General features: G+C 44.1%; 1 protein-coding gene across 2 annotated transcripts in view; it reads right to left on the reverse strand.

The window, feature by feature from the left end:
• Positions 1-25,861, reverse strand: part of PCMTD2 (protein-L-isoaspartate (D-aspartate) O-methyltransferase domain containing 2) — a 162,297-nt gene that overhangs the window by 63,924 nt on the left and 72,512 nt on the right. The gene's annotated exons all lie outside the window — the stretch shown is intronic.

Genomic DNA, 25,861 nt, shown 5'->3' on the forward strand with positions numbered 1-25,861 from the left:
ATCATAAGAATGGTGGCTCCTGCAGACCACCGTGATCGCTTTTAGTATATAAAATAAATATAAATATATATAAATATATATATATATATATTTTTATTTTTTTTGTTTAACGCATCTCATCTTCCTTAAAGGAAAATGGGCTGCGGTTAAAAAGAACACTTAAGTTTAATTTTTCTACCATTCTCAAAGGGGACCACCTTCCTATTTGCGAATGGGTTACCATCAACTTTGAGTTAGCGGTAAAGTATAAATGTTTTGCAACAGCAATTCGAAGGCAAACCATTCATATATTCCAACGCGAATTGGTATTTTGAAACTACGCACTAAACAAGTCCCTTCCAAATACCGAATAGCAAACCCAAATTGCGACTGGGAAACAGATTACTGAATTACAATTTGGGTTAAGTACAACAGAAAAAACATTTTTTCATTTGCAAATGTCCTAATTCTGCAAACCTGGCATTTGCAAAAGCAACAAGCATTAGAAATGCAATAGGTCTCGCATTCTTTTGAGTTGAAGCTATTGGTATAGCTCAACAGCTACCGGACAGAAATTGCCACTTTGCAGGTGCCATACAGAGCATTGCCCCGTGAAACGGCCTGGAAGCCTAAAACGATGTTGATAGCTTGCAAAATAAAAAGGCAGAGCAGGATGGCCAGGAGGAACCGCAGACGTATTAGGGTGGCCAACGCAAGCAAACAATGAGTGAAATCGCCTGGGGTTGACCCAAGTACACAAAGGTGGGAGAATCAGACCCAATGCACCAATAACACCGTCATGTGTTTGAGAGGATTTTTTTCTGGGAACTAACTCAGGTGGGTAAAGAGGGAGTAGGGTTTTAGAAGCAACATGGAGCGAGTGGTGGAGAAGAAGAAGCAAAGGTGATAGGGTAACAGAGCGGGTGTGGGAAAAGCACACAGGTGAGAGCAGGCAAAGGGGGGGGGGAGTACAGACTGGGCTGGAGAAACAAAGGACGAGAGCAAAGACATGGAGGAAGGTAATGAAAAGGGAGGTGTAGGGTAGGGAAGCAAAAGGAGAAGGAGACAAGTGCAGGTGGGGGAAGCAAAACATAGGGCAGCCCTGTGGAAGAGAAGAATGGGCAAGAGAACAACATGGAGCAGCTGGGGAGAGCACACAGATGTGAATGCAAGGGGGTGGGAGTACATGAGGGCGAGTACAACATGGCAGGGGCAAGGACATGCACTTCCATGGAACACTTAACAGAAAAGAAACAAGCATTTACAATGCAATGGTCTCGGCATCATTGCAAAAGTGACGAATAGTGCACCAGTTGCTTCGCTCAAGATATGTGAATTTGAAGGGGATGCTTGTTTGGAATATGTATTTCTAAACAATAATTTACTTAAAATATGATAGAAATTGTTTGTCTTAACTCAGGAAATGCTTGATGTGTGTGATGACTACATTGCATACACATATTATTAGAAACATGGGTGTAAGGCACTATTGTCTGAGGGTACCATACATGCTCCTGTTTATTATGGCCTGCTCATCCTGTGAAATGCATAAACATGAACTAAAAGTTATAATCTATTATAGGCTTGTAATCAACCAGATTTGTGCAATTTGATAGAGACGTAAATACTTTTTTTGCCTGACGTTTGCAATGGTTCCATTTCACGAAGTTTGTGAAATGTCCTGGTTAACGTTTGCTTTCGGCCATGCAGTTTTTTATGCTTTGCCTGATAATGTTTTCTGTACAGTGCAATATAATCTTTACTCTTATCAAACTGTGCAAAGATACAGTGCACACGGGATTTTTCTCTGCAAGATTACTTTTTGCAGAGCATTTCTATGCACAGTGGCAAATATATGTAAAGTTCGTCTCAGCAAGTTTATCGTTAGCATCATTGAATGTTGCAAAAAAGCATAATTCGTCATGCACATATGGGCAAGCACAAAGCTTTTCAAATTCATGCAGTGTGCAAAAATGTCCATTGAACTTCACGACGGCTCTTAGTTTGAAAAATATAAAAAAAAAAACTTACCGTTGCACGCCCCTATACTGAAGCAGTGCCTTCGTGATTCGTCCCCACAACCCGCCAACTTCAGTCTTGAAGGTCAGCTGTCAATTAGGGCCTGTTCTCTAGAATGGCAATTGTAGGCCACATTGTAGGGTGCCAGCAGCAGGGGGCGCTATATTCCTTATTTTGTCTTTAGAAGCAGCAAGTACGTACCAATTGTAATGTGGGCGCAAAATCGAAGGTACCACCACCTTCGGGTGAAGTGACTTTAAGTCACGCAACTTCACCCATTCTGCCCGAAGGTGAAATCCTAGTTGCTGTTAATACACCCACGCAGCAGGGCGCCCAGACTAGAGTGGTCCCCGCTTACTTTGCGGTGCGACTGAAATAGAGGTTTCCTCCAGTTTGCTTACGCAAAAGCCCCGTGTTTGCCCTACATCGATGAAGACATGTTTGACATCCCCGCTGGCCTCCGCTGTCTCTCGTTAAGTGAGTTGTGGGATCGATATTGGCTCGGCAATTATTTCCCATTGATAGAGCCTTCAATTTCTGAAATGAAGTACATTCATCGACAGGGTGCCATTGATAAGGAGGCAGGAGCCGTCACTCCCAGCCCGCTCTGCCATTATGTTAGACAGACGGACGAGGCACGGAGCTCGGGAGTCAGATGACAGCTAACTCTTCCCGCCAGCGTCACGTCACCTGTCCCGGTGGTGCTGGCCTCCGTCCCGCCAGCGTCACCGTCCCGGTGGTGCTGGCATCCGTCATCCGGGCAGTGATTAGATACACCGAACAAGACTCACAAGGAGAGGCGGAGCAAAGGACGTCATCAGAGGGAAGCCATAGAGGTGATAGAAATTTTAGAAATGCACAGCGTGTGCGCCCGAATGCGCACATCCGGTGTGAGGGAGTTGAGGTAGGCGAGAAGAAAAACGAGCGATAGTGAAAGTAAAAGGAGAGAGTGGAAGAAGGATACAAAGCAGAGGCAGAAAGATAGAGCAAGAGATAGTGATACATGAAGAAAGTGTGAAGGAGAGATAGAGAAAAAGAAGGAACTAGTGAGAAGGATAAGTTAAAGAGATAATAAAAAGAAAGAGGGAGAGAAAGAACGAAATAATAAAAGTGATACCGAAAGAGAACAAGCACAGCGAGAGGGCGGGGTAGGGGTGGGGGGGGGGCAGCACAACCTTCCTCCAGCGGCGGTCGGGGGAAATGGCAAAACACAAGCGCCGGCAAAAAAAAAAAAAAAAAAAAAAAAGAAGCAAACGCCCACCTCCGAATGACGATGAAAAAGGGGCGGGACTTAAAAAAAGAGACAGAAACGCCCCCGAATCGCATCAAGGCGGGGAAAATAGTAATTGACACACATCTCTTCCAATGGCTAGCCTCTATTTACAAAGCTAGCCAATGGAAGAGAGAGGCGTGTTGAAGCACCACTGTTGAACTCATTAAATCTTCGGCTCCGCCCCCCACAGCTTCGCTGTGGGACGGTAGCCTCGACCTAAAAAGTAGCCTGTGAAAAGCAATGAAAGCACAGAAGCCAGCCAATTAAAAGAGATGGTAAAGAGGCTATGCTACATGGGAGTGACAAAATCAAGACTGACAAGCTGGGACATAAATGAGAAGCAGGCAAATGAGTGACAGTAAAGCCAATCAATGGTAAACAATGGGCAGACTCCAAGCTGCTGTACATTCTGGGTTAAGCCCACAATATGTTTTGCAACAGACAGTGTATGCTCTGTCTAGTATGTAAGACCTAAAAATTAGATTGTCACCTATCAACGGTACTATATCACCAAAGGGAAAACAAAATTCTAATAATAAATATCATAATTTCCTCTCCTTCCCTGTTAAGGCTCTCCTTTGCTGCGCGCTGCGCTGTGGCAATTAGTTACGTGGCCAATAATTGCTCCCGGCACTGGATGGTGCTGGGAGTGGAGACAGCAGCGGAACAAGTTGTCTCCTTGAGTAAGGAAATTGCCGACTTGAAGGCCGAAATCCTGGGCGACCACACACTCACTAAAGCGAAGGAGGCTGTAGAGAATCTGGAAGCTACGATCAAAGACTTCGACACCACAGCCCAAACAAAAAAACTGGAAAAATTAGCACGAGACCTAAGACTATTTGATAAAAAGTTGGTGTACCCATACTTACAACCAGACTATTACCAGCAGGACACACAGGGACGCTTCACCAATCGAGGCCGGGGTGGGTACAGAGGACGCCGGAATTTTACCACCTTCTCGGACTCCTCATATAGTTCTGGTAGTGACGGGGAGGCAGGACCTAGTACTCCGTACATTTATCCACCTTACCCCCCGCAAGACTTAGTCTACCAACAGTATCCTCCACAATTCCCACCTCATTTTTTAGACCAAGGCCGGGGCTCATGGCGCCCTCCACGGGGACGTGGCAACAATTTTCCCAGGGGCCAGGCAAGAGGACAGCAACAGAACCAGTCAGGATGGGACGGGGGCCGAGGCAAACAGCAGAAACGGGTGACCTTTCGCCCGGAGGTGCACGGAGAGATATCGACCCGGCGGAACACTTACAGATGGTAGATGAACTCACCATACCAAACTCCCGTCACACCAAGCAATAATGTACTGAACTCTACTCCTGTGATCAACATCTCCAAATACACGTTCCATAATGACGAACTCAAGGTCTTGAGCCGAGGCCTTTCTTATGTCCCGACTGCTCCAGTAAATAAATTCCTGATAAAAACAGAACTATATAGTTTCTTCAGGAAGATACGTTTGCGATATTACTTTCGTAATCAAATATCCAGACAACAGAGTTCAGTCACAGGCCTCAGAGTCCCCTCAACCTTTTTTCCACCGACTTATGCTATGAATAGCAGGATTCTTGCTTTCGAGGAAGTTGTAACCTCCTCAGTAGAACGATCACTACAACGACCGAAATACACCAGACTCAATTTGAGTAAGATGGAGAAAAAGGCTTTGACAGACTTATGCAACAACAAAGAAGTAGTCATCAAGCCCGCGGACAAAGGCGGTGCCATTGTGGTGCAGGACCTCACGGATTATAAAGCAGAAGTCTACAGACAATTGTCGGATGGGATTAGCTACCGCCTTTTACCCAGCGACCCTTCACGAGAATTGGCCAGTATTATTTTGAACATCACTCGAAAAGGCCTTGACGCAGGTTTCCTGAGCAAACAGGAATTTGAGTTTCTGAACCAGAAATTTCCAAGACTAGCGACTATTTATACGCTTCCAAAGGTACACAAGAACGTCAACACCCCCCCTGGACGCCCGATCGTATCCGGGTGTGGATCGCTGCTTGAGCCTTTGTGCCAATATGTGGATTTTTTCCTTAAACCCATTGCCCTTAATACAAGGGCTTACTTACGAGATACGACTCAGGTTATTAACATGATGGATGAGAGACCGTTTAATTCAGAACATTCACTACTAGTTACCTGCGACATAGTATCGCTTTACACAAGCATCCCCCAACTGGATGCTTTGAAAGTAATGAGAGAAGCCCTTGATAACAGAACAGCGCCAGTCCAAGTCCCTACTGATTTCATAATTGAACTATTACAGATTGCTATGATGCATAATTATTTCATCTTCCAGGAAGAATTCTTCTTGCAGACTAAGGGTGTGGCAATGGGGGCCACCTTTGCTCCAAATCTGGCGATCATATACATGGACCATTTTGAACATCAGTACATTTTCATAGAGACTAATCCCTTCAACACCAATCTGACCGTGTGGGTCAGATATATCGATGACATTCTGTGCATCTGGGAAGGAAATCGAGAGCAGCTCAAAGTCTTTCATGAATGGCTTAATTCCTGCAACCCGCATATACAATTCACCATGGAATCTAGTAATGAAAGTATACCTTTCCTGGATATCTCCATCTATGTGGAAGCAGACCACCTACACACAACGTTGTTCAGGAAACCCACAGAACGTAACTCCCTACTACAATATCAGAGCCATCATCCGAGGGGCCTCAAGGATAACCTACCAGTCGGGCAATTCCTCCGGCTCAGGAGGAATTGTTCAACAAGAGCAAACTATCTGAAGGAGTCCGAGGTCCTGACTGAACGCCTTATCGTGTGAGGATATCCATCGAGAATGGTGAAAAGAGCAAGAAAACGGGCGTGGTACAATCCACGTGAGACCCTACTCAATCCGGAGAATTTATCTAGAACCACCCAAAACCGCATCGTCTGTGTCACAACCTTTTCGACACGCAGCAATGATATCAAGAAAATCATCAATCAAAACTGGGCTTTGGTCGCAGACGTCATTGAACAAACTGATCTGCCCCTGCACTCCTTTAAGAGAGCTAAAAATATAAGGGACATGGTGGTACATTCCTACTTAGAGTCAGAAAGCCAACCAACTCTTACATCCCTTTGGAACCTCCCCCCAGTAATTGGCCATTACCGGTGTGGGTCTTGCACTGCATGCGATACAACGATTCAGACAAAAAGTTTTGCCCATAGTGGCAGAACGTACAACTTAAGACATTACACAAATTGTAATTCTACTGGGGTCATCTATATCATTCGGTGCCCATGTAGTCAGGTATATGTGGGACAAACCCAACAGAAAATAAAATCCAGGATTTCGTCCCACTCGAGTAGACTTAGATGCAAAGTGACAGGGGCGCCCTTGGTAGACCACTGGCTGCAAACAGGCCACACTGTTACAGATCTACGTTGGCTTGTCATTGAAAAGGTAACCCTGGGCAGAAGGGGCGGGAATCTCCCCCTAATTTTGAATACACGTGAGTCCAAATGGATGTCCCTTCTGGACTCCATTAAGAATGGGTTAAATGAGCAGGACAGCAGCCTTGCCCAACTGGCAACATTGGGCTAATATTTACTGTGTAGTAACTGTTCTAAACCACTCGTTACACTCTCATGTTGGAGAAGTGCACGAGTCTTCTGGTCTCGATCTGATGAGGATTTTTTGCAACTTCCTGGGGTATGATGAAAAAGGTCTAACTGTTCTGTTAAAAGCCTGTTTAAGACTGTTTAATCTTGGCCCAAGATGTAAAAGTTTCCAATGTTTAATTGTACTAATTTTCGAAATACATTTGTGTTTTCAATCAATCCATAGGAATAACGAAGAATTTACAAATTATAATTCACATTGGTCTCATTGATGCCGTTTTTTGAAGAGCAAGCTGCAAGGCCCTGGGTTTGGTTTCAACCTCCTGTGTGAGAGTTGCACCAATGCTTGTTTGGTTTATTGTATTTAATTCTTTAAAATACTTTTCTTCAAACCAACTCTGAGCTGGAACCGAAATAGCAAACTAATATCTACGTAAAGTGCGGGTGCTTAATCTGTCATCGAATTGTAAGTCACTTTTCTGTCTCTATCATTCTTGCACAATACCTGGCCCCGCCCCCCAACTCCGCTTTGTTGACACAGCGGAGTTCGCGTAAGGATGTGTGCAGACGCTGGCTGCCCGCTTGCCTTTTTCTGTGAGTAAACCAATGTGCGGTGCATTTTTAGTAATCCAAACTTCGGCCAAACAATTCATTCTTTCCCTCCTTCCTTCTATTATAAGAACTAACAGTCGGACAGGCACTCGAAGTAAATTCCCGCTCCGAGTCGGTTGACGAACTTTTTATCCGGCGGACTTGTGCCATTAAGGCTGCCTAAACGCCTGAAGTAGACTGCGCGTGTTTGCTACAATTGATGTAAGTAATCGGTAGCACACATTTGATAAAACCCCATTTGGAGAACTGTTTTGCCTTACACTGGTTGGTAAACAATCCCCATTCTGCTTACCATAGGAGGCTAAATTCACAACCAGAACCCTGTATCGGTTGAATTGTCAAACCTTTGGACCCCAGACGTTCCGAGTACTATTGACTCAAAAGGTATTTTTTAACATACTCTGAAGTCGTTCCTAATCACCGCCATGACTATTCATGATGTGGATGGTATTGATAAGAGTGCTTGGTAAACAACCTCTCTCCACTTTGTTTAACGTAGGAGGACATTTCCCTAGTCAGACTCCGTCTCTGCCTTATTATTGTTAAAACGCTTTGGACCCCTGATGTTCTGAGTCCTATTGACCTAAAGGTACATTCTATAAACTGACATAATCTGTTGTTGCTCTCTAACACCGCCATGATTATTCATGTTTTTCATGTTTTTAATGGTATTGACGACAGTGGTTGTTAAATCTTGAAGTATAATTTTGGATAACTCATGGCATCTACTAGTGTAGTATGTAAGTGAAGTTACAACCAGTTTATCTTTTGATTCATTAAGAACCCTATTGATTACTCCTTCTCCTCTCTGTTTGAGGTTTCCACTTTTTAGATTTGACCACGACAGCTAGCGTGGCCTGTCTCTCCATGTACAGAGCCCGGCTGGGCCGTACTCCATGGTAAATGCAATTTGAGAAATTACTTATTGAGAAATAATTTGGTTTTTCTTGTCATTAGTTTGATATACACTAAAGTATAATTTCCCTTACATTTTCTCACACAGAATTGCCCCACCTTTCCCTTTCCCTCTGTGACGTCCTGATGAAGACCCCGTGAAAGGACTTTATTTGGCCTACTATTAGGGGTCGAAACGTCGACTTGTTTCCTTGTTGTTGCAAATCCGGCACACCCACGATTGATCTAATAATTAGCTGTGACCGTTGAATTTTCTCATATGAACTTCTCTCGAATTTTGCCTGTATGATGGCTCTTGTTTTATAATTGTATGTGATCTATGTTTGAATCTGGTATTACCCTTTTTTGATACTGTGTCATTCTTTTCTACTCTAACACTCCCCTGAGCACCACCTCCCTCCCTTTCTCCCCCTCGGGGCTTTACTATTTATGAATCGGTGTGATTCAACTGTTGCCAATCGGCAATCACAGAATATTGGAAATAAATCAAATTACCAATTGAAAACCAGTTTTTGAATTTGTGTTTGAGTTATAGTGAAAACTGTTTAGTGTATGTTGTCCACAATACACTTTCCTCTTTTACGGGGACCCCTTTACTAATGTATCACGCGCTGTGGCAATTAGGCGCTGTGTGACGTTTTTAAATACCCCGTTTTTGTCTTTTTATTTAAAATCATTTAAAATATTTCCCCTGTTTTTATAATTCACTGCCACTTACGTGCACCATAATTGTGCCCTCACCGCTGCTTCAGCGGGTCCTTTTCAGCGCGTTTTGCGCTTTCCTGGAACATCGACGCCATCTTGGGGGTAGCTAGAGGACACTGATAGGACGCCACTTCAGGTAGCGCTCTAGCAGTCAGGCAGACTCGCTAGAGCCCTATATTAGGCTCCACATGCAGGCGCGCGGCGTGTGCGTGCGGCGTGTGCGCCGTAGTGACGCCAGAGTCCATCCCGTCTGCGCCCGTCCGCGCTAAGGACGGCTGGATGGCGGGGAGACAGGACTTAATGATGGCGAGTATGCAGGGATCAGCTATTCTTGGCAGGACTTGATCACTCTTAAGTCCTCCAGGCTGCCTTGCCATCATAGGAACGCCCCGGAGTCGTTGTTGACCTCCCCAGGTTGTCATTGTTTTTGTCCCATGTCCACGGTGTCGCTTCCTGCTTCGGTGGTTACACCGGTAGGTTCTAGTGTTAAATTAGGAACTTCTATGAGGGGTGATAAGGGGTTTCTCCTGAATGCGAGGTCTTTGATTAAGAACAATCTCGCCTTCAAGGATTTTGTACTGGCCAGAAAACCCGCTTGGGTCTTTATTACGGAAACGTGGGCCAAGGACTCCTCGGGACCGGACTTGGTCGAGGCGGTACCAGAGGGTTATACGCTGGTGAGGGAGGACAGAGTGGGACGTACTGGGGGGGGGGGCTGGGCATCCTTCATAGAGACTGCCTCTCCTGCCATATTACACCACTTTTTGAACCTCCAGACGCCTTCCAGGCCCTTCAGTTCTTTATTAACGGATCATATGTAGTTCCGTTTAAGGGTTTTCTTATCTATAGACCTCCAGGGACCAGAACAGATTTTGGTCATCATATGCTCAACATCTTAGAGCCACATTTTGGCTGCGAGCATTTTACTGTTCTGGGGGACCTGAATTTCCATTTGGAGTCAAAGGAAACCTTATCCTTACTGGATGTCTTCTCTGGCTGTGGGATGCAACAACTAGTCAAAGGTCCTACCCATCAGGCAGGCCACACGTTGGATGGGGTCTTTTCGAATGACCCCCGGCTGACTATTGAGACTCCTTTCCCTCTCTCTTGGTCGGATCACTATGCGATCCCCATAGAATTAATGATCGCCACTGGAAATAGCAAGGAAAATGAGCCTAGTAAAAGGGAATGGAGGCGAAATCTTAAAAGCATTACTAATGATATGCTCGCCCCTAGATTGTCCAATTGGGCGATCTCCTCAGAGGAGGACGTAGGCTCGGCAGTTGAGAGGATCGATACTGCCATTAAAACAGCTATTCACGATCTCGCCCCAGCCTCACTATGTTACTCTGCGAGGAAAAGTCCATCGGCACCATGGTTTTGTGAATCTTTAAGACTTCTCAGGCAGGGAGTACGAAGACAGGAACGTCTTTGGAGGACTAGTTGGGACTTGCGAGATAGGGATAGTCACAAAATCCTCCTAAGGAATTACAAGATTGAGGTGATAAGGATCAAACAGGAGTACTTTACCTCTCTTACAACCTCACTCTCATCGCCGAAAGAGCTGTTTAAGATAGTAGACACGCTCACATCATTGAAGGTGCCAGATCCTGTTGTTCGTTCACAGCAGCTCTGTAATGATGTTGCACTATTTTTTCAATCTAAAATCATGGATATATATTCGGGTTTAGAGCTTCAGAGGTCGGCCCTTTCTACTTCACCGTGTGCATCTGTCCCATCGCTAATACCCTCCAAGGAGTTGCCTTCAGGGTGTCTGTCCAGCTTCCCACCCCTTTCCCTCCAGGAACTTGAAGTCCTTTTGTTAAAGACCAGATCGGGGTCTCCTTTAGATCCTTGCCCCTTGAAGCTCCTTAAACAATGTAAGGATACTCTCCTACCTATGTATCTAGAGATCACGAACAGGGCAATGAGGGACGGTATTTTTCCCTTACAATGGAAAAGAGCGGTGGTTAAACCACTGTTAAAAAAGCCCACATTAGACCCGGGGGTTCTTAAAAATTTCCGCCCCATTTCACTGTTACCAGCCCCCGCAAATGTTATGTTATGTTATGTTATTTTGGTTCTTCTATAGCGCAACAGCTACTCCAAAAGGAGTGTCCCGGCGCTTTGGCAAAGAAAACCTTCAAGGGCGACAACACAACACAACAGTAAGGGAATGCGGCAAGCCTATCTGGTAAAGAGCCAAGTTTTTAAGGCCTTTCTGAAGGACAGAAGGCTGGGAATCTGTCTAAGGGAAAGAGGAAGCTCGTTCCAAGCACGAGGAGCCAAGTGATGAAAGGATCGGCCGCCCTGTCTAATGCGTTTAATGGTCGGAACTACCATTTTAGACAAGGAGGCGGACCGTAGAGCTCTATTGGGTTTGTAAAGGACCAGACGTTTCCTGATGTAGCTGGGGCCAATATCATGGAGGGCTTTAAAGGTCAACGTCAAACTCTTAAACAGGACTCTCTTGGCTATAGGAAGCCAGTGCAGCTCTTTAAGCAGATCAGAGGCACTTGCGCGTCTAGGAAGCCCATAGATGGCACGGGCAGCTGAATTTTGGACTACTTGAAGTCGCCTCACAAGGTATTTAGGAAGTCCTAGATATAGGGCGTTTGCGTAGTCTAATCTAGACCCAACAAGTGCTTGAACAGTGACCCTTCTGTGATTGGTAGAAATCAAGGGGAGAAATTTTCTAAGCATCCGGAGGATGCCGAAACATTTCCCCGAAAGGCTAGATATTTGGGGCCCAAAAGTTAGGTCATTATCAATAATGATTCCTAAATTCTTAGCTTTAACACTTGCCTTTGCAGGTGGGAACAAGTCTTGCGGCCACCAGTTTTTCCAAGCTGGCTCAGTAGCATAGCCAAAGAATAGCAACTCCGATTTATCGGAGTTGCATTTTAGACCATGCTCTCTGAACCAACCGAAGACCGCCTCTAAGCAGCTTCTGATGCGGATCCCGTCGAACACCTCATTCTTGTCGTGGGTAAACAAGAGTTGGGTGTCGTCAGCATAAGACACGATCTGGGCGCCAAAGGACTCCGCCACCTCTGCAAGAGGGGCCTAAAAGATGTTAAAAAGCAGGGGGCTAAGAATAGACCCCTGAGGGACCCCTACTTCCAGAGGTGTCATAACGGCGGAGTGTGGAGGCGCCCAGATCGTTTGTCGACGGTCGGCTAAGAAGGATTTAAGCCAGTTCCACACCGTCCCCCGAAGACCGCATTCCCAGAGTCGTATTAGGAGGGTTTCATGGGGAACGGTGTCGAACGCCGCCGACAGATCCAACATGACCAACATGGCCTTTCCTCCCGCATCTAACACCTCTCTAATAGCGACAGTGACTTCCAGCAACGCGGTCTCCGTGCTGTAATTGGCACGAAAACCGGATTGGGTGTTGTGCAACAGATCATTCTCTTCGATGAAATCCGAGATTGATCTGTGCACATGTCTTTCTGCCACCTTCGCCAGAGCGGGGAGGAGAGATATAGGCCTATAGTTGGCATGGACGGTAGGATCTAAAGCTGGTTTTTTTAGGAGTGGGAGAATGAGCGCACACTTCCAGGCCGGGGGGACCACACCAGAAGATAAAGAGGAATTAAGGATGGAATTAATGGGACCATTTAGGGCTGGGGCTATTTTGTTGAGACAAGAAGCCGGGCAAGGATCTAAAGGAGAGCCCGACTTCAGCCCGGTCAGATGGGCTAACGAAGAATCAAGGCTCAACATGGGGAATTCCCAGAGAGTGGGAACCATAGCTGGATTGGGGAAGGAGAGGGCACCAGGTAGATCAACCTTAGTGTGATTGGAGTAACCTGCGAGGGAATCTTGGATGGTTGTTATTTTATTGACAAAATAATGTGCCAATTCAATCAACCAGGGTTTTGAATGGGGTTGAGCCGGGGTACCCAGAGATGGCGCAGTAAAATCCTTAACAATTTTAAAAATTTCCTTACATGTATTTCCTGCATCATCAATACGACGTTCAAAATAGGTTTTTTTTTCATTCCACATCATCTTGTGGTAGGATCTAGTCAGGTTTTTAAGTTTAGCTTTTGCCAAGGGATTATAATCCCTCCTCCAAACTCTTTTAGCTCTCTTACATTTTTGGCGGGCTTCCCTAAGCTGAGAGGTAAACCAGGGAGCAGAGGGCCTCTTGTTTCCCACTTTGGCTATTTTCTCAGGAACAAGAGTCGCTAATCTTGCCGTGAGCCATTCGACAAAGTGGGCTAGATCTTCTTCTACGTTGCCAGACAGGGTACAGGGGACGTCTTCCATAACCTGTAGTAGCATCTCATTAGAAAGAAGATGAAAAGATCTAGACGTTCGCTTGGAAGGGCTAGTAAATTTCCTTCTAGAGGATGAAACACAAGAAAGGAAAAAAGTAATTAAATAGTGGTCTGACCACAACAAAGATGCTGGAAACCCATCTTAACCAGCATCTTGCAGCCTTTCTGGAAACCTCTGGCCTCTTAGATCATTCGCAGCATGGATTTCGGAGAGAGCATAGTACGGAGTCGGCCCTTACCATTGTGCTTGATAACATCCGCACTAGAGTGGACAAGGGCCAGACTACCCTCCTCATCCTGTTAGATCTTACGGCTGCGTTTGATACCCTGTCTCCCTCAGTGTTAATATCTCGACTGAGGGAGATAGGGGTTGAGGGGCCCGCACTTAGTCTGCTGGCCTCTTTTCTTGGCCACAGGGAACAGAGAGTTAAGCTGGGGGAGTTTCTATCTCCATCCCTCCCGGTGCATTGTGGGGTCCCTCAGGGGTCGGCATTAAGTCCGACCCTTTTCAACATCTATGTGACCCCACTTGCCAGGCTTATTAGATCTTATGGGATTGAGGTAGTCTCCTATGCCGATGACACGCAGATTATGATGTCTCTCGCCCAACCTGTCATCTCGGCTGCCTCCAATTTTAGACACTGTATGGAGGCAGTTGCTCAATGGATGATCTGCAATTCATTGAAGCTTAATGGCGAGAAGACAGAAATTCTGGTGTTTGGAGGTAAGGAGGATATCTGGTCGGCGGAATGGTGGCCCTCTTCCCTGGGCTTGTGCCCTACACCCACTGCCTTGGCCAGGAATTTAGGAGTCATGATTGACCCTACTCTGGGGATGGGTCAGCAACTAAATAGGACCATCTCCACATGTTGGGGCATAATAAACATCTTGAGGAAGATAAAACACTTTTTGTCCCCTCAAGCCAGAAAGCAAATTGCAATAGCATTAATAGGCTCAAGACTGGACTATTGCAATGCCTTATATCTTGGCATTAACAAAGGCCTTATAATGAGACTGCAAATGGTACAGAATGCCGCAGCGAAATTTGTGTTAGATCTACCCAAGCGGGCTTCTGCTACGGCTGCCAGAAAAACGTTGCACTGGCTCCCGATAGAGGCCAGGATCTCCTTTAAGTCCCTTTGCTTGATCTATGGGGCTTTGGCTACAAATAGATCTGGAGGCTTGAGGGACTTGGTGGTTCCCTATTCCCCTTCCAGAACTCTGCGCTCAGCTAACAAATCCTTGCTAGCAATCCCCCGCGTTAGTAGAGCCAAGTGGGGTGGCAGAGCCTTTTCAACTTTGGCTCCAAAGTTGTGGAATACTCTGCCAATTGAGATCAAATCCCTTCCCTCAAAGCAAGCCTTTAGGAAGGCGCTTAAAACGTGGCTATTTGCCAAAGCCTACCCTTAGCTCTGGAATTGCCTTTTTTGATTTTTTGGTTAGGCGCCTTGATGCCTTCGGGCTTAGTTGCGCGGTTATAAATTTCATTTCATTCATTCATTCATTCCCCCCTTAAAATCCATTCCCCAGCATCCATCCACCCTCCATGATTAAAGGTCTATTAGGGATACTTACTCCCTTTAATAGGGGCTGGTAAGATAAAGGGAGCTTCAGATTCCTCTACGTTCCAAACCGATGAAAAGCCAGTATTCTTAGGATATGCCTTCAGCCCAGGAAACAAAGTAAGCCAGTAAACTTGCGCACTCCTGATTTTATCAGTGTGTTTGTGTCCTTGATTTGAGAAATTTTCTCTAGTGTTAAAGGATTCCACAGGGAGGAGATCCGCTGGAGGATTATTCTTCTCAAGACCCTTCACAAATGCTTTAACGAGAGGATTTTTAAAAATAGGTTAGTGCCCTTTTTGTTTCTGAGGTAAGCAGCTATAGCTCCTAAATGTTTCCATATTCATGAATAGGCAAGAAGGTGTAAGAAGTACACTTTGTACCGAGATTGAAAAAGGTTGCTCCGGTAATGTACAAATCTCATCCAGTCAGCTATACTTCTCGTTCATGTAGTAGATTTCCTAGCCGCTTTTGGTATGAGGAATATCTAAGGGAGCTGCAAATACCAAAAATCATACCAAACTGCAAGGTTGCGCACTTTGAATTTGGGGTGTACTAAGTCTTCCTTATTGTTGTGTGAGCAAATCTGACAAACTAACTTCTCATGAGGGTAAACTGCTATCGCTAGAAGTAGGGAGAACTACAGCGGTCAAGCGCACTTTCAGTTATGAGAATCATCATTGGCACTAGCTACATTTTTTTGAATACGCACCGAATCAGTGTGGGGGGGAGAGAACGTAAGCAAATATCCTGTACTAATTGATTAATTGGGCATTCTTAAGGAGTTGCAGCTGAGGGTACCTGGAGATGAGGTTTTGACACTGTATTTTCGTGAGTAGCAAACATGTCAATTGTTGGAGCTCCCCAACGTTGGAAGTATGTTTGAGTACTTAGTTGATCTTCCATTCATGGGTTTGCCGAGGTCTCCTGCTGATCGGTATCAACAAAATCATCGTCCACCCATGGATATGATCGTCCCAATAGGTTACCCGGATGACTTCCCCAATGCCATATTGTCAGAGCTAGTGTGGGAAATTACATTGACTGGGTGCTCGCCTGTCTTTTTATGAAGTACATAGTGGTCATACTTTCTGCTCTGACGAGAACCACTTTGTTACAATTTTTTCTTTGAACTTCCTAGGATCTAATCATTGACCCTGAACTGTGAAGTTGCTAATGTGAGCAGTTCAGCTCATGAGAGAGAAGGCTGTACTGACAGTCACCTGCGGCTCACGGTCTAGAAATGGCCTACACAGTAATACGTTGTTTTTGTCCCACGATTGCAGTATGTGCTGAACACTGAACTCTACCAACAATAGATCTTGCTATTAACCAGTGATCATTGTCTGGAAAGGAATTCGCATTGAGGATGTATGTGTGATCTCGTGTTTTGCTGTAGCGCCTGAGAGGAAACCATCATTCCATTGTTTCTTGATAACTTTTTTTAACTTTATTTTTTATTTTAATCTAACAGGGTGCAATCACTCCGAAATCAAACAATGCAAGCAGCACACACAAGCCTTCAGATGTGCACAATACAATCAATTTAAGGACAACATTATCTTTTGATGGATGTCTCGCTCACACCAACAGCATCATTACAACTTAATATATCTTCACTCTGGTCTTGTTATCAGAAGCCTCTTACTCCCAGAAAAGTAGATACGCTTTCAGTGGGCACAAATATGTCTGGGTCTAGGCATGTGGGGAAGAAAGCAAGCATACAGCTCTGTTGTATTATTACACATAATGAGATCTTTAAAGCAATCATCTATTTTGTGGCTAAGCCTTCTCCTTCTAAATGCTACCCGCCTAGCCAATAAGTGTGCTGCCCACCAGTAACACAACTAGAGCGGTCTGTTTGAAGTCGGAGTTTATAATTTAGGACAATTTATGTTCTATGTCAGTCCAGTAGTCCTTGATGTTCTGGCAATGCAATGAGAAGTGAACGACATCTGTACCGGGAACTCTGGACCTCCTGCACACAGCCTTTGCCTCAAGGTCAATTTTCAACAGATTCAGTAGGGTGTAGCAGCATCTCTTTAAACATTTATAGTGCTGCAGTCTGTGCCTGACATTCAGGACACTTTCTTAGTTTGGGTGTCTGTGATTTCAATGTCCAGTTCTGCCTTCCATTTTCCTTGTAATCTCTTCCATTTTCCTTCAGTGTCAACCAACATGATAAACATATTAGGCACCAGTTTCCACAGTGTGGGTTTTAGGTGACATCAAGGATTACAGCAGCCATTACAGGGATTCGAGCTGGATGTTGGATATGCCTCTGACACAGGGTTTTCAGTACTTAGTAAAGAAAACTGTCTGATGGGGATTCAGTTTGTTACAGATTCAAAGCTTTATAGAATAATTACTTTTTCTTTGCATACACGTCTCCTATCATATATACTGCCCTGTTATGGAGTTGAGCTATACACTTTGGCTTTGTGATAAGCAGCAACACTGGGTTATTGTCCAGAGGGAGCAAAGGTGGATGTATTTTGTCTGCTACTCTAAATACAGCTAATCTCTGCCAGGCCCAATTAGTGAGGGGCACAGTGTTTATCTCAGTTAGTGGTCTTCTCATGTGGATCATGGGCGCTGTGTACAAGTGAAGAGGGTTAATTATATCACATTCCACTACAAATGTGAGAGGAGTATTGTGTTGAAACAATGGAATGCATGATGTACCATTAGGTCGTACAGTTCAAAATTGGCAGCTTTGACCAATAGCACCAGCGTTTGCCAGTTAATTTCGGGCTGCTTTCCTGTCCAGGCCAATCTTGCCATGTGTGACTGTAACAGGTAAAACAATTTCAAGGCAGAGTTATTAGGATATTTTGAAAGAGGTGTTGTATAATAGTTTCAGTAGTACCACCATTTTCATAAGTGCGCTCAACCATTAAGAGTGGCAGTCTAATCCACCTGTCCACTTGCATAGGGATGTTGTTCAATGCCCCAATGTAGTTGTCCCTAATGACTTATCTCCCTCCTGATGGAATTGCATACCCAGGTATCTTACAAAGGCTTCTTATCATTTCAAGGGGGGATCTCTCTTGGATTGTTTCTCAGATGGCATTAGTGGGGGGGGGGTGGGCTCTAAATTCAACTACGGGTTCTTAACAAACAACAAAATATCATCAGACAAAGTGATACAAACTTTGCAAGTGGCTAAACGTATTCCTGTTAAGAATTACATTCTCTAAGCAAGCTAACCATTGGTTCAGATGCAACTATGAGAAGCAATGGAGAGAGCGCAAGTCCTGCCTTGTGCCCCTGGCTACTTGTATAGAGTTTGAGATTCTGCAATTACCTTCTGTCTTTGCCACATGGTTTGAGTCCGTCTAAAGAGGCCTCACCTATCCCCATTATGTATAATGTGGTTAAGAGGAAATTCTACTCTATGGAGTCAAACACTTTAGCCACGTCCAAAAAGACTGTTGCTGCATAAATCTCCAGTCACATTTGGTGTGGTATTAAGAAGAGTGTGCGCAGGTTGGGAGTTGTGGGCCTCTCTGAGACCAAACCTGACAAAGAGTAGAAACCTGCTTACAATGATTTGGGCAATATTTTATTATCAGTGTTGAACTCTGATGATCAAATAATTTAAGATTGGGACCTATAAAAAGAATGTTATCCAAGAAAATTGGGGAAAAGCAACAGGAGTATAACCCGTAGACCAGATTGAGATCTGGGTGTACATGTGTATAGAACAACACTATCTCAATAGGATTCACTTGATCAACAGATATATATATATATTATCTTCATTGTGTCTTTTTGCGCTCATCGTTGTTTTTCACCCTTATGTCACTCGCGCCATCACCGTTTGCTTCACTATCACGTAGTGAACAAAGCCCCCTTGGGTTGCCTCCGCATTATATGCCTCAAGTGCTGTTCTCTGAACTGTTATTTTGACTCTTTTCCTAAATTGTCTTTTAATATATGATGCTATATGCACTTTCAAAAACCAAAAGATTGAGTCTCTCTCTTTTTTCCAGATCCTTTGTAATGACTTGTACATGCAAATATATCTGTTGATCAAGTGATCCTATTGAGATATTGTTGTTCCATCTAAGAAAATTGGGCACATAAAAAGAAAGTTAAATAGAACTTAGGCCCTGATGTACCAAGGGTTGCATCTCAACCAAATTGCTGTTTTTGCTTTGTGGCCCAGCGTTCCTTTGTACTATACTGGAGTAATTTGTGGCAGTGCAAATAGTCAAATATATTGTGCAAAAAAGCAATCTTATGCATACTATTGAGGCAGTCACTTCCAGAACAGAGAAAACCGACTGGACCGATTTAAGACCTTGTTCATAAGCGCTCTGTTCTCTGGCTCCATTGGAGGGGCGCAGTAAATAGAGGAAAAATGACTCACTCACTCCTCAGGAGGGATAAGAGTTTTGATAATAGGGTTCACTCACTACTTAACCAGTGATCATTGTCTGGAAAGGCATTCGCATTGAGGACGCATGTGTAATCAATCTCGTGTTTTGCTGTAGCGCCTGAGAGGAAACCATCATTCCATTGTTTCTTGATAACTTTTTAAAACTTTATTTTAAAGTTTATTCTAACAGGGTGCAATCACTCCGAAATCAAACAATGCAAGCAGCATAATAGCCCTCCAAAAAGCAGTACGGTCCCTTATCTTACTGTCCTGGGTCAGCGTGTCCCGGTCCTCATCTTTAATGAATTTTTTCCACCTGGCAATCGATTGTCTGCATTGCTGACAGCTATTTCAACCAAAACACTGACCCTCAGATGGCTATAGGGTGCTTTCTTGAGGGACTTATATGCCTTAGTGCACGCGCCATCAAACCAGCCCTTTGAGCCCCTGGGGCGAGACTGTGAATTCTTAGTTAGTGTTGCAACTATTTTCTCAGTGAAGAGCCCATAAGGATAAATATTTTATCGGAACTGGCATCCTTATTTTGGCAGCAGTCTACTCAGCATCTATTGCCCTTGACTAAGGATCCCATAACTCCATCTTGGTCTACACTGCGTCATTTGATGGAGAAGCAATTACACTTATTAATCTCTAAAACCAGAATGGGGTGGGCCACAAATTCAAACACCCAAGATAATCGGAGGTGGACTGAGAGGGAATTAGCACTCACAAGAAAGGGGGCCCCTGAGGCGAATGTAAGGCAGAGAGAGCAGGGGAACAGTCACAGAACAATCAAAAAGAACTCTCTGCCTAAAAATGTCTTTACATAATGTAGTAAGTCACTGATATATACAAAACAGTCCTTGGTGGGGTACCTTTCAAATTGAGAGTACAGACCTTATGCGTTTGAGATACCATATTGCTTTTAACATATTTACTCAACATGGTGCAAAAGACATAACAGACTAAAATTATTCACAAAAAGTACAAACATCCTGAGCTGCACACGTACACAATTTCAGGCAAACACGCAAACACTGACTCATACGTACTCAAACATTCCATCCAGTAACAAAACATTAAAATGTATCAAACACAGTCTTTTGTTACAGAACAATATTTACATCACATAAGGACATTTAGACAATAAATATTGCTAAGGAGCTTCCAGAATTAGTTCATTTTCATTATATTATACTAATAGGGTCCATATTCAAGTTAGTTCTCCAGAAGACAATTTCAAGCAAAGGGAGCACAATGGCTCCAGCGTCGACGCGCGTTTCGGTGTCAGACCCTAGTTCGGGTCACACCTTCTTCAGGGTGACAGTTCAAGTGCACGCACAGAAGATAAAAGGAGCCTGAATAACGATTCCCGGACAACAGCCAGACTCAAGAAAATATACAGGAAATACAAAATAATTAACGTGGGCTTCAGGGCTGCAGTCAGCACGGTCAATAAAATCCAGGATGTAGTCAGACCAGCTGAGTCTTCAAGATGCCTGAAACCTCCTGTAGTAGTACACACAAAGCCAAGTAGGAGAGTCCCAATGTAGCGAATATTAATTGTTTAGACAAAACGTTCACGGGTCAAAGGGACCTCCGGAAGAGGGAACAGCAATCCAGCAGCCAGGAAGCTGGATCCCAGGTAGTTTCTAACTTTTGCATATTCCTCCCAGACTGTTAAAGTCACGGTCTTTGTCCTCTAATGTCAGAAGAAAAGTGCAGTGGGGACAGGAGCTCCCTACGAGGGGAGATCAAAAACAAAGGCCTACAATGGGGAGAGGTTTCCTAATCTAACTACCTCTTAGCAAGTTGGAAGCAGCACCTCTGTGGAAGAATAGTTCAGGAAGTGGGCAAAGGCTGTCTTTACACTAAGTTGTATGTCGTATGTCTCCTATACTCAACAACCAAAAATCTGACCCACTACAAAGGCCTTCAGGTTGCTCTGGAACACCCTTGCAATTCAGACTGTTGCCTGGCAGGCTCTCTCAACCTGCAGCTCAGCTACTAATGTACATTAAATTAAAATGAATTCCTCGCAGGCACCGTCATGCACCACACATACGGCCCACACACATCGCTTATTGCACAGAAGATGATAATCCTACACGCATCATCCATGTCCCATATGGATGCATCAAAGAAACCTGGTTGCGAGGGGACTGACAGACCACTTTAAAAATTGAAAGGTCAGTAGGTAACTCTCCTTGGTACAGGACATGTGCATATTCCAAGCTTGCATCTATAATCTGTTGCTGCCACCATTGTCAATCCTCAACAGTTGGTGAAGTGATGATGATAGTCACGATCAGTAAAGGAGGGTCCCCCAGGTGCGTCTTTGCCGATTACAGAGCTCAGCTCTAGTTTGCATGCTTCATCACCGTTGGCCCTCAACACACTTGGATAACTGTTGTGTGCAACATGGCCGAAAGAAAATCATAATAACTACATTAAACCTCATCATAGGAAACAAATGGCAGGGATGCATGCTTTTCTGAGCCATGCAGCAGTCCTTTTCAATTCAAGTTGATGGGGATAATTCATTCTGGTACATTCAACTCATTGCCATTAACAGGGCAACTGAAAACGGGATATCAGCACATCAAAGAATGTTAAGTTTAATTGCTAACTTCTAAAAATTTACTTCATGGGATGATTGTATCACCTGGTTTGTACATTCAATAGAAGTCTCAAGATACCTCTTCCTCACACCACAAGTAAGAGAAAAGGGGGGATATGTGGCATAATGATCAAAGCTGCAGACTTTGGCTCAGGGGAACCAGGTTTGAGTCCTGGTGTTAGCTCAACACCCTGTCATTCTGGGCAAATCACTTAATCTCCCCATGCTAAAAAATGAATCTGACCTCGTGTAATGAGTTCACGCCATCATGTAAAATTATATACAAAAAAATTAAAAAAGAAATTGCCAAAGCTGAAGCTTACAAATTTCATTTGTTCATAATTAAACAAAAGGTATTCATTGAAGGGACTAGCAGTATGTCTCCAACTGTTTCTAATGATCTATAAGCCTAGTAGTGCTCACCAAAGCCACCGATCGATCATTGCTTACCCTGCTTACTTAATTGCCAACTGATATGCCAGTCATGAAACAAACAAGTTCACTGCATAGTTGAATGTCACTAAAAACACTCATATTATTGGGTTTTCAGGTACAGTTGTCCTAGATCTCTCCTTTAGCTCTTATCTCATTGGGGACACCACTATTCAATACATAGACCTGTGAGGAGTTAACCCAACAAATAACACCAGTTATCAGGTACCAGGAAAATGTTGTTGTGTGAAATAAGTGTAGTAATTATAATAATTATGATTATGGCCCTTTATAATCCATGGCAAAAAAATAAGAGACCATGCCCACGCCCATGGTATAAGGATATCTGGTGTAGTAATGATAGATCTTTCCCCTAGTGACAAACAAATGGAACAGACAACCATTAACAACCAAATGTTCTACCTTCAATTAATATATTATAATTTTATGTATTGTTTTTGGCAAAGATGGTAAGACTGTAAGAAAGGAGAGGACTCGCTAGGAAGCCCCCTACTGCCGCCACTGTTTCCCCTCTGCATTAAACTGTTAACTTCCGGGGTGTGTATAAGGTGTGACATAGTAGGCTTACCGGAAGTGGCGGGTGAGCCAGAGAAAGTGCCACTGCACGCTGATGACTTACTGCTGTATATGTCAGACCCCACGATGTTACTGCAAGGGTTCTAGCCCTTTTTGCTAATCTCAAACGTTATGCAGGTTACAAAATCATCTGGGCCAAACTGACCCTGTACTGCGTGGGAGATTGGAACAAACCTATCCCATAGAATACAGCGGTCACGCCAATGGGGTTCTAGTACCTAGGGATTAAGGTTATGTGCAACTGGTCCCAGTTCCAGCAGCAAAACCTAGAGGTGGTCTTCCTTGAGTTACGGACATAGATGGCAAAACTTGCCCCTCTCACTCATGGGTACGACTTCTCTATTTAAGATAACTACTCTGCCGAAATTCTAGTACATTCAAAGCGTTCCCTGGCACATCCCGACAAAGTGGATGGTACACTACACACGCTGCTTGCCCAGAGTACGCTTCAGCTCAATGTATATAATTGGGGAATATTGCTACCCAACCTCAGACCATAGTAAAAGCATCCCAGCTCCAACCGGTTAATGAGTGGTGCTTCACCTCCAAAGAGGCCCTGGCGACCTACACCCACGAGCACTACATATATGGCAAGGTAGACAGACATGCGCTCCTGCAACCGAGCAGGGCCTCTTTGATGGCATCAGACAAGGCAACAAATTATGTGGGGTGGAGAGCTAGGCTGTCACAAGCTACAACCCTCTTGGCAGATGACCGACTACAGTAAATGAGGAACTTGACTGTCTAAATGAAGTATAATCTCATTAGCATCTCTACACTGGAGGATGTGGCAGGCTGAGACGACATGTTAACCTTTGGTGATATGTACGCAAAATATGAGCTAGACACATTGCAAGAATACTACTATCTCCAAATAAGACACACTCTACAATCGGAATCCATAGACTAGGCATCCCTGAAGGACAGTGGTCCATTCAAGTAGAATACTTGAGGAAGAAATAGCAGAAAAGGTAATTTCGCACACTCAAACATTAAGCCAGAAAAATTACATGCTGAGAACTGAACAGAAGTGGTATCAAAGATAGAGATTGGGAGGCTGTATTGATACAACCAGGTGAAGTAGCAATCAAAATAAGCATGTGGCTTATCCAATTGAAGATACTACACAGGGTGTATAATGATAGACGTAGATTGTTCAAATTGGGGAGGGTTACTTCTACCAATTGACAGATGTGTGGACTGTGAGAGAACCTTCTTTCTCATGGTGCGGGCACGCCCCCTTATTGAAACTTACTAGCGAGGGATTACCGACAAACTATCAGAAATCCTAAAAGTACCCATCCCAGTGACACCACAATTTGTATTACTGGGATCCCTGGCAACGTGGACCTGCGAGGACAATTTACTTCACTGTGTAATGGGGTTTATTAGGCCAAAAAGGGATATAGCTAGATGTTGGAGTCAGGCTATGGCCGCCATGAAGAAAATGTGGATAAAGGGCATTAACCACTGCTTGGAAGCTGAAAAGCTCGTATACACAGCGAGGGGTTCCTCAAAAAAATTGGGGCAAATATGGCGAGTCTGGAAGAGGACTAGGGCCTGGTGTGGGTGACTAGTGTGTCCCTGAGACTTTCCCCAGCACGTACGGTTGGCCATACCACCAAACCCCTACCAAACATATGGCCTCAGCCGCTGTCCTGCCAACCATATCTCCATATATTATTAACTTTTAATGAAGGTCTCATGAAGCAGGTTTTGGCCGCATGAATTGTTTCACTTTTAATAAAGGAGCAGAAGAAAACATACACAACACCCACTATTTGAACTATCTCGATAGGTGTCAATCATAAAATGGGTAAAGCTCTCGCCACATAGATCTCTAATGTGTGCAAAATGACAGGAGTATTTTTCTGAAGAGCTGATTCACATTTAATTATGTCGCACACACATTGCTCAATATACATTGCCAGGCTGGTTTAAGCTAATTTCTTCATTTCGAGGCCTAAAGTAAGATCATTTAGCACTGTCCCAAGAGAGCACTCAGCCTGTCAAATTTGTACTAAAGGTTTCTTTGACATGGATATGATGATTTAACTTGTCCTGCAATTTAAATGTAATGGACGGGTTGAACACAAAATATGACCGGTGCAAAATTGACATTTGGTAATCGGAAAAAAGGTAATCTCCATCAAACGAGTGTCACCAAAGGGCTGGTGAAAGAGGGAGAAATGTTACCTGCCGTCATGCACCACAGGGCCTCCACTATTGTAAGTAAAGGAGTGAATGAAAGAGAATATGCAGCTCTGCAATCCTGAATTGCGGTGTCACAAAGAAATTGCAGAGAATTGACAGGCTTGGCACAGCGAGATAGCAGTTGTTAATGTTGGAATTTCTGAGTACTAGATGTCTGAAGATTACAAAGGTGTACACTCCACAGTCCTACTGGTGTTTCGGGAGATAATATTTTGTTGCACTACAAGAAAGGAAGGATGGAAATCTGTGGATGGAAGTAGGCCATACTGGTCTGTATTTGAGCTTGCTACGACAGCCGCAACGTTTGCAAGCCTGAAATTAATACCATAGATAAGCAAAAAACAACTTGTATTGCAACCACTTGTACAAACGTTTACAAAGAGTACATTTTCCTGTAACATGCCTCATGTGGGTAAGAGTTAAAGTCTGTTCAGCCTGAACTACAAGGAACAACCATGAGAGTCCCAAAAATAACTCTTGCAGCTATTTGAATATTTATTAGCTTAGAATTCTTTTTTTGTGAATGCATAATGCTCACAATTTCTCTTGGGGCAAATTTAATCAGCACCATGATGACAAAGCCTGTACACCTGCAATCTTCCAGTGGAGATATGTAGTTGTGTTCTTAGGTAGCACCAAAAAGCCTGAGCAACAAGTTAACCG

Source organism: Lissotriton helveticus, chromosome 7, assembly GCF_964261635.1.
Source record: "Lissotriton helveticus chromosome 7, aLisHel1.1, whole genome shotgun sequence".
In the NCBI taxonomy this organism is placed as follows: domain Eukaryota; kingdom Metazoa; phylum Chordata; class Amphibia; order Caudata; family Salamandridae; genus Lissotriton; species Lissotriton helveticus.